The 10,263-nt window shown below is 41.3% G+C and overlaps 1 long non-coding RNA gene across 2 annotated transcripts; it reads right to left on the bottom strand.

Moving 5' to 3' along the window:
• Positions 1–21: 21 nt before the first annotated feature.
• On the bottom strand, positions 22–3,465 carry LOC120718057. 2 transcript variants are annotated; one of them, XR_005692359.1, is made up of 4 exons: positions 1,801–3,465; positions 943–1,070; positions 573–637; positions 22–151 (listed from the first exon to the last, which is right to left on the bottom strand). It is a non-coding gene; the product is annotated as an uncharacterized LOC120718057 (long non-coding RNA). The 2 variants fall into 2 exon arrangements; XR_005692360.1 differs by having other exon boundaries at positions 1,007–1,070; positions 1,801–3,464.
• Between the last annotated feature and the right edge of the window lie 6,798 nt (positions 3,466–10,263).

Genomic DNA, 10,263 nt, shown 5'->3' with positions numbered 1-10,263 from the left:
CACAGCTGCCTTTGAACTTGCCTGGGCCAGGTCTGAGTCCAGCTTTGCTACTCCTGCCAGGTCACATGACACAGGGGTGTGCTCTGATGTCAGCAGGCAGGTCAGTGGAGCCCTCTGGTGGTGGATATATGGCAGTGAAACAGGAGGAGGCCTGAGAACAGACAGCAGGCTTAACTAGCAGGACAAAGTAGCATGTAGTACTTGAAGGAGTCATCACAGCCAATCAGCTCTCAGGAAAATGGAACATCACATAAATATTTCTCTTCTTTGATTTTCATCAATGTATTTCCTTTGATAGATTTTCCGTCAACACTTCTGCTTGATTAGAAGCTCATAGGCAGTTCCTGTCACTCTACAATAAAACAATGTAAAGGCTGCGCTCTCTGCCCTCCCTAATTTGACATATTTTGTTGTTTTGTGTGTGTGTTTGTCTGTGTGAAGTTTTGATGTGTATGTGAAAAACACAATTTTGAAAACACTGGAAAAAGACCTCAAGACATGTTTTCCTTTACTTTCTATGAAACAATTCCCACCAAGGCTTTTCAGTGTGAAATTTAGTGTATAGAAAATACCTGTGCCAGGTTGTCTCCATCTAGTGGTGAACATGGCCTCACCACTACATCAGGTGAGCTTTTCACTGTGCACAGTGACACAAAAGTCATTTAACAATTTTAAAAAAAGCAATGTTACAGATTCAGTAAGAACTGAAGTTTATCATAATCCTTCAAGTTTGACTCAGTAACAGCAGCTTTTTAATATTATTGGCTATATTTTAGAGTCACATTTATATGAAATGTCAAACAATCACAGAGTGACACTGAACTAAACAATCAAATGCCAGGTGAGTTGTTCTTGTTAGTTCTTTATCTCAGATTTATTGTAAGCAGCGGGAGTAAAAGCTAAAGAAAAATAGTAAAGATATGAATGAATCTCTGCTCTTACAGCTTTTATTGTGCCATAATGTCTGCTTTGAAACTGTCCTCTTGCTCGTCTCTTGGATGCTCACCTCTTCTTCACCTGTTCCTTTCACCAAACTGCTGCACTCTCGTTCTCTGCTCTCGCCTCCTCTTCTGGTTATAATTAGAATGCAGTCAGCATGTGCCAAACAAACTCCCCCCAAATCGATCATGTTTGATATGATGATGACGTTTTTAACATCTTATTTATGCACTTGTTGGGTGGGAAAGAGTAAACAAAGATGGGGCATAGAAGCAGAACTGATACGTGTGGAGGGACAGTAACTGTGTGTGTATATGTAAGCATTTAAACACTGCAGAGAGTCAAATTAACAGTAACACTATTTTGTCTAAGTCCGCCATTGTAGAAATTCATTTCACCGAAACAATAACATGGCGCACAATGTGACAATAAACGTATAAAACACAAATTCTTACCTAGCAGGAGAATAAATAATCAGTATTTTAAGGCTACTGCATGTATAGATGTCACTGCTGGCTCACATAAGCTAGCTCTGAGACCCGCCAGAGTTTACGCCACAGTTGACTGTCGCGAAAGAGTCGTAAATCACCGGCATTGTAAAACTTAAAATGATTCCAGGGCATGTTATAAAACACCCAATAGATGTACTGGATATTAAACGGTATCAAACGACTAAATGAACACAGGGTTACAATTACATGCTCACGTCGTCACATCGATTATTCATTAATCATCAGAGTTCAACAATGTTACATCCAGTTGAAAACAACTTCACTAACGCCAGCAAAACAGGCTAACAGTATATAAGAGCACAAAAACAGCCGTGCTTATCAACAGCTCGACATATCCTCAACAACTCACCTCAGTATGCGTAACCCGTTCATGTGTTACGCCTGTTGTTCTTGCGTTGTGTTCTGGCGTGAAAGTAAGAGGCAGCAGACAGTACTGGGTCTTTGGCTCTTTACTGCACATCTGCAACACAGAAATATGTGTCTGATCTGTGTGTGTCACGCGACTGCCAGTACACCTCTCCTCCGGCCATGCTGAAAGGAGCTGTGTCTGCAGCTTCATTAACACTACAATAATATAATGAATCAAATACAACAAATTGTTTTAAAACATTAACTTAAGCTCTCAAAAACAAAAAGCACAAAATAAATAATATGTCACTGAAAAAACATCAAAAACAACTTATAAGAACAATAAACAAAATAATTCAAAAACAAATAAACAGTCAGATAAATACAATTCAATAACCAGGACCCAATATTCTGGTACTTATAGTTCAAACATTATACTTCAGTACAATTATATTAATAATCGCCATCTAACAGGCAATACAACACTGTACTTATTAAAAACAATGAATGAAAGACTGCATCTCCAAAACATAAGAACATCTCCATACCTGCAACACAGAAATATGTGTCTGATCTGTGTGTGTCACGCGACTGCCAGTACACCTCTCCTGACGAAGGAAAAAAGAGTGCATGCTGTTAAAAAAAGACTGCCGGGAGTACGCTCTCAAGCCGCTAGCAATCAGGCTAACTTAGCATGCTAGCATTTTAGCTGCGTTCTCGGCTAAAACTCATAAGCGTATATTAGTGAACTCCGCCCTCCACAAAACTTATCCCGAATGAGTCTCTTAATGACAAACAAAAACGCGGCGGTTTGGCTGTATTCACATTGCAGCTTGGGATCTGAACAAACTTTAATTAGCTGAGAGCAACGTGGCAGTGACTTACCTCCGGCCATGCTGAAAGGAGCTGTGACCGGGGCACACATGCATGCGCCTACGTCACCACGCAGCGCACACACACATGAACGCACTATACACATATGCAGCATATTTAATTTACTTGGTTTTAGAGTTGGAGTATTTACATATTGATCTGAAATATTTTGCTGCTGAGCAGCAGAGCTCCAAAGCGTCCCCCTGTAACCATGGTTACGCAGATGCGTTCCGACTGTCACGTCACCGAGGAGAACCTGTTTCAAATGTATACCTGGATCAACCTGGAATCAGTTTGAAAAGTTTTCTGCTGAGATCCGCAGCTCGACTTCGTGGCACCCCGGGATAAGATGAGTTGCTGTGTTTTTCACGGAGAAAAAATAATTAACATGGAATAACGTCAGTGTTAGATGAAAAAAGAAAAGATGCAAGCAGAAGAGGACAGCAGATTGAGAAGAGATTTCTTCAAACGGTAAGGAGCTTCTAACAAGTGATATCTGATAAGCTTAAAACTTAAATCTTAAATCTAATGTCCAGATTCATGCTAAACTTTTCTGATTACTCCGTGTATCTGCACCGTTAGACTTTTCATCGCCACTTTACGGTAACATACTGGCGTCACTGCTGCCAGCGTCATACCGTGACGCCGTGTTACGGTAGCTTACCTTTCTGCAGGATGATACCGTTTTTTGCTGGTGTGGTATAATACTCTTGGACAAATTATGGTAACGCACCGTAGCCTTTTTTACGGTATCTCACTGGCGACAGTTATGTCAGTGAGATACCGTTATGTCGTTATGTCGTAAATTACGTCAACAAAGTAACATCATACTGTGATTAATAAATTGGTATACTACCGTTTATTCACGGTATGTCACTGTAAGCCCGCTGCAAGGTAATAAACTGCAATATATTGACCAGTAACTTACCGTTATCACGCATCATCAGTACCAAAAATATTCATCTCTGCTAGAGGATACCGTGTCCTAACAGGCAGTCATTTACTCTTTTAACAGGTCGTAATTTACCGTAATTTCAGTTAACAGTAACATACTGTAAGAGACTGGAGGGTTCCAAAAAAATTGGATGGATGGATGGATGGATAGACACACACACACACACACACACACACAATATAATTCATGTGCTTTACACCACTTTATTTCAATTCTGATTCTTCCCTGCTGAAATACACATTTCCAAAATCAATAACTGAAAAGAACTGAAAACATATTTTCATTGAGCAAGCACTTGTTTTTACTAAACCATGTAATACATTATTTTCTCAGATGGTTGTACAAACAATAACGATATTATGTCATATCCATATCATGGCAGACAACACATGCTCAAGTGTTGGGTTTCCTTACTTATATTTTGTAGGGTCTCAAACCTACAATGTGAAGTGCCTTGGCATTCATTTTGTTGGCACCATACAAACAAACTGAATTGTAATGGATATAATATCAAGCCCCACACGTCTGCCTTTATATACACTTTGTCCAAAATACTGGCTCACACCACCAAATCAATGCACAAAGCAGGGTCCACGACATGGATGAGCGTGTGTGGTGTGAAGGAACTTGACTGACCTGCACTGAACCCTGATCTTGCTTTGTGGACTGAGTTCATTGATTTGTAGGGTGAGCCAATACATGTGACAATTAAAGTGTAAGTAGTTGAAATAATTTTTAACAAACAGGTAAAAGCAGGAAAAAAAATCAACACTTGCACTCAAAAAACCTATTGGACAGAAACAGCGTCTTGCAAGATGGCGAGAGAGCTTGTCTTCATTGTTGCTCGTCTTGTGTAAATATCCAGAAAGCATGGGCCATGGATCATCTGTGGAGACATGGGTAACACACATTGGTCACTTAAATTATACAAGAAATTTACTAAAAATGGCAAAAACAGTTACCTAATTTGAAGTTCTCCACTCAAATTCAGTAAGCCACTGGAGGAAAGTTGTGACATGAGGGTTAATGTGAACAACCTTTCGCTTCACAGTGGTCCCAGTCCTTCTGCTTGTCCCAACCTTGGAGGTACATTTTGTTCCCTCTTCAGGGTTTATCCTTACAAAAAACCTTGCACACGCTGACTCCTGGTATTCCAGGTTCAATACATAGAATGAACCAAAGAAGACTGACATTGCATCAGCAAAGATGTTCTCTTTGTCCAGCTCAACAATTACACGCCCCTCTGCACTCACCATCCAGCAGGTGGCGGTCATTGAACTTTTTCCTTAAATGTATAGGGGCAACATGTTGTCATTATGCAACATAAAATAATTTCAATACTTCACTTCTTCACACTGTCTAGATAGTGTTGAGAAATCAGTTTTACCCTGGTTCTTTTATTCCTCGAGCATCCAGAGATGGCACCGGACTCAGTAGTCATTTTCACAAAATCTTTTATTCATCTTTATTCATCTTCATTCATCTCTATTTAAGCATGCACATCTAGAAGGGAAGATGAGGCCGGTGTCCCTCTGCAAAAATCTTCACCCCTTCCTTTGTTAGTTACAGCCAGCTTTATAGAAGTGACCCCATCATAAAACCCCCCCTACGGTGTGCTGCAAACTCTGTCTGTGTCTATGTGCACGAGCACGTGAATGCCTACATGTGCACGTTCCCTCGTGTCTATGTGAGTGCTCGTGAGTGAGTGTGTGCGCATACCTGTGTGTATGTGTGTGCACATGAGTGAGTGTGCGTGTGGATGTGTGTGCGTGACACCTGTGGGTGTAGGCATCACCCTAGAGGTCATAAAACCCCCTCTTCCAGACCACAGTTACAAATGTTGAGACCCCCACCCAGGTATCCTCTGGGGAATTTCCACTCAGCATTAACTCCTCTTTGTCTTGCTTTCACTGTTCAACTGGGGGAGGGTCTCCTAAAATCTACTCCTAAGTTCATGACACAGTCCGGCCTTTATTTATATCCAGGGCAGTGTCAGTGTCTCTACAACAGTTCTACATTATATTTTAACACATTTCTAAACTCTAAAATAAGCTAAACACTCCTACAAATCCCCCTTTTTATCTGCTCCATGGCAGATAAAACTAAACTAAATCTTTCACCAAAACGTTTTCATACTGTGACTCCCCATTTCCCAAAAATGGCATCATGGTGTGTGCCTTTGTATCAGATTCTCCCACAGCACGATTGATGAGTCTTACGAACAAGGCTCTGATACAAGGCACACAACAACTCCCTCATGTCACTAATACTGCAATAAAACAAACAAAGAAACCATAATTAACATAATGAAACCTTTCCATTGCCCAAAGACAGAGGTCATCCATGCTTCCAACGGGTTATCCACCCCCGAATGCTCATGCATTGTAATGGACAACGTTCTCAGACCTTCCAGCGCTCGGGTCACAGAGCCATCGGGAGCTGTATTATTTGGAACAAAAGTACAACACATATCCCCAAACATCGCGCAAACGCCCCCTTTTTCTCCCAACAACATATCTAACGCCATCCGATTTAGTACTGCCATTAAAGATGTTGGACCCAACTGCTCAGCAAGTCCTTCAACTGCGTCCCTGGTAAGGTTTGCCAATCTCAGGACATTGTAGTGCACATAATTGATACGATCCACATTCTTATTTGGAGTTACTGGAAAAAATGCAGAAATTATGGGAAGATTTTCAAATCCTCCAGCAACCTGGTCAGCTAACTTAAATTCATTAGGCACACCCCTAGGGACTCCAATGGCATCTACATATGTTGGTGATCCTAATGTAAGGTCAAACGATCCTGATGACCGCTTGCCCAACACATGGCGTCTCCGTCTGGCTGTCAATTGAGCAGTGCCGGGCTTACCCAGCCTCACCCCCTTTTCACCTACTAGAACGAGAGGTGCACCTAAACGTACCATAGCACAGAGACCAGAAGTCCTACTAGGAATTCTAACATATAATCTGTACCCACCACAATAATAATACAAACCAGCACGTGCCCACAGGCCTATTTCGGTGCCAGTGTCTTTTGATACCTTTCCTCTGCCCAGGTACGTCACAGTGCACCAATCGGTGTTAATCTCCCCGGCCTCATGCTCATATCTGTCAGGGAGAGACACAGTAAAGTTAAAACAAACACGTGTAGTTGGCTCTTCTTGGTGTGAAAGGACCAAGTACAGTGTCATTACCTATTGGTGGAAACAAACTAGCTAACGCAGTGCAATTACCTTCAGAAACCGCTTCTCTCAGCATGCACTCAAATCCCCACTGGTCTTCTGGATATAGGGGAGCTGGTTCTGTGAAAAGATGTGGGCGAGCAGCTGCGCACCCCACACAATCTGAAACATTTTGTTCTCTAGCATTTTGGATGAGCCAATCTAGCCACAAACTGCTGTCATGATAGCCAGTGGCCATTGAAATAAGCTGTTTAGGTTTGAGTCTTATATAATCTACTTCAAGTATTTGTGGGCCCGATTCAGACAGTAACAATGGTGAGGGAGGTGTTAAAACAATTCTTTCAGCCACCTCAGGGGCAGAATCTTTAAAATTAATTTTAACCAAACCGTATAGATCCTTCCCTGAGACACCTGCTCCTATAAATAAATACACCACAGATCGGGCAGGCCACACAGTGTCATACCAACGATTCAGTGAGAGAGTCAACGGGTTCTGCCCAGTTGAGAAGTCCCGCTGAAACCCAAGCTTCTGGCACGTGGCGTCCTTGTAGGGGCGCCACATGCCAGAATACTCCACTATGGTAGACCAGTAATCACATGGGCCCTTCCAATAAGTGTGATAGGGGTAACCAAGCTTCTGATTATTACACTCTATATCTACCATTGGATTGTAACCTACCCAAACATCATATTCCCGCCATGAACTATTTAAACCTTTACATTTAATGACAGCACAAAGATTGAATGTGTACGAAGTAGTGGACCCTTTAACGTAGTCCAGCTCTATACCGCCATAATAATCCAAACACTCATCAGATTTACCTGTTTCACTACGTTTGGTTCGCTCCGCCGTGGCCCGTGAAGGGGGTATCCCCGGAGTGGACTCAGATCTGTCTCTGGGCAATTCACTTTAAAAAAAAAATCACAGTTACAATTACAACAGTTATCACTCCTAACACTGCCATTGCTCTCCACTTTCCCCATAACCCCATTTTGGTTATTTCTCTCATCGCTTTTTGTCCAATGTAATCTCACTTGTTCTTTTTGTTTTTTTTTTTATTTACTTTTGTTTTTGTCGTTGTTGTTATTATTATTTTTAAACCTTTATCTTCTGAGTCGGGTGATTCTCTCTTACTCTTCTTTCTTCAACTTCCGGGGTAGACTACCCTTCAGTCGTTGCATGGATCAGGGATTTATTCTGTCCCTGGGCTGGGATCCATGTGGGGGGTCTCAGCCGAGTTCCCCCTCTTTTCCTTTGCAGAGAGCCTTTCCGACCTCTTAGGCTCTTCCGCTACAGCACACTGGCTCCAGTGGTACCAGGTTTCGCCTTTCCCCTTCAGTCGGACCGCGTGTGAGGTCCTGGTTTCCACCTCGAATGGACCTGTCCACCTGGGCTTGTTCCACTTTCGTTTGTAGACCTTCAGCCACACCCACTTTGCCTCTGGCACCGTCTGCTCCTGTCCTTGGCCTGCAGTCACCTGTGATGTAAAACTTAAGACAAGAGCTTTCAGTGTTTTAAATTGCTTTAAATGTTCAAATGTGGGCATTTCTTGTCTTAAAGTTGGCACCCCTGCAGTGGGGCCAGGAAATTGTCTCCCGGTGAACAACTCATAAGGAGTAAACCCGGTGGACTGATTTACTGAGCATCTAATGCTCATGAGCGCTATTGGTAATAACCTGGAAAACAAATCTGTTAAATCAAACTTCACATTTGCAACCAACTATAGATCATAAGAGTGATAAAGTACTCAGCATAACAGACAAGTATCATGTGCAGGTTTTCTCCAATCATTAAATCACTATTATTACCATAATTTGTCCCAAATCATGAATCATCCCAATTTATTCCACAATTTAATCTGTGACTTTCCTTAAACAATGTCACTCCACCCATTTTATCACTATGAGCTCAATAGCCCATCTTCAACTATTCCATAAAAACTGCATCTCTTATTTGTTTTTCTCACGTCACTTGTCCACTTCTGCTGAATCCTCCACAATGCACTCTTAAAGAAAACAAACATTAGCAACACACATGGATCGTGCGGTGGGCAGGCGTCGGCCATCCACATTCCAGAGGTGCCGTAAAAACACCATAAAGTTAGTCATCCATAGCTGTGGAAAGAATGTTATTCACATCATCAAAGTAACCTTCAACATTTTCCCAACAACACAGTGTAACAGCATCACCTGTAGTAAAGAAACAAACATCCACCAATTGTTCTGTTAGAAATCACATCATCAAATCACATGAAGAACTGTAATGCTGTAGAAAAAATGCAAATGTTAGCGCTGCGCAGGTGTGTACACACTTTCTCACAGTAACTTCTGTGAGCAACACAAGCCCATGAATAACACACCTCTGATAGATTCACAAACATAGAAAATGGCATTTAAAAGTTAAACCATCACGCAACCTCGAATGTTGCTGTCATCCTTCTGCTCCTGTAAAAGGAAACACATAAATTCCTCCACCCTTTGTCCTGTCTAAGTGGAGGTTAACTTTGAGTCGTGGTCAAGTCTTGTCAGCTTTTACCAGTCAGTCAGTTTGTTTTTATTTCCATTCATTCATTCATTCATCCATTCTTTCTTTCTTTGCTGATAGTGGAACCTGTCGTCGCATTTAGTTTCCACTCTCAGCAAAATGACATCATTTCAGAAAAAAAAAAAAAAAGAACTTTAGATCGGATTACCTCGCTGAGTCCTTTTTAGGCAGGGACTCTCATTTAATAATTGTCCCAAATAAGTGGCTTCCTCCTGAGCCCATTTCAATGTGGAGAAACTCACTTGACACAATTTTCTCGACGACGTGTAGCGCTTTTAATTCCCGACGTGCAGATCTGCTTAAAGAAAAGAAATTCACAAACAAAAATCAGTGCACTGTTCAAAAAATAAAAATAAAATGAAAAATGACAAATAAAACTGAAAAACAAAATAAAAAATAAAAAATACAGAAGCCCGGTCTTAAGGCCTGTCACAAAATATTCTCGTCCTTATAGGTGAGAAAACACCCATACTTCAGAAACAAAAACAAAACAAAAATCTGCTAGTTTCACTTATTTAAACTCTGGCTGCAGGATTCTGTTCACCCCTGCTATCATGTTCCCCAAAATAATACTAATTCAATCATTTATGTATCAGTTCTCAACCCACTCAATAAACCAGACAGGATGATGGTAACAGTATTGCCTACTTAAAATTGTGTTTGATCTTCATTACGTGTGTGTGTGTGTGTGTGTGTGTGTGTTAGTCGGGTTAATACATTTTCTGTTTTTATGTATCCTTTCATGTACCTTCCCCCTTTTTTCTGAAACAAAACTCCGTTAACTCCAAATTTTGTTTCAGAAACATCTAAATGAAAAACTCTGTCATAGTCAGGCACAACTAAACCCCAAATGCTTGCAGGTTACCATAGGCAACCACGCTGAGTGTTGTTAACCCCTTCTACAAAT

Source organism: Simochromis diagramma, unplaced genomic scaffold (genome assembly GCF_900408965.1).
Source record: "Simochromis diagramma unplaced genomic scaffold, fSimDia1.1 OVJJ01000024.1, whole genome shotgun sequence".
NCBI classification, from domain to species: domain Eukaryota; kingdom Metazoa; phylum Chordata; class Actinopteri; order Cichliformes; family Cichlidae; genus Simochromis; species Simochromis diagramma.
The sequence above is the reverse complement of the archived record's forward strand: the minus strand, read 5'-3'. Positions and strand labels throughout refer to the sequence as shown.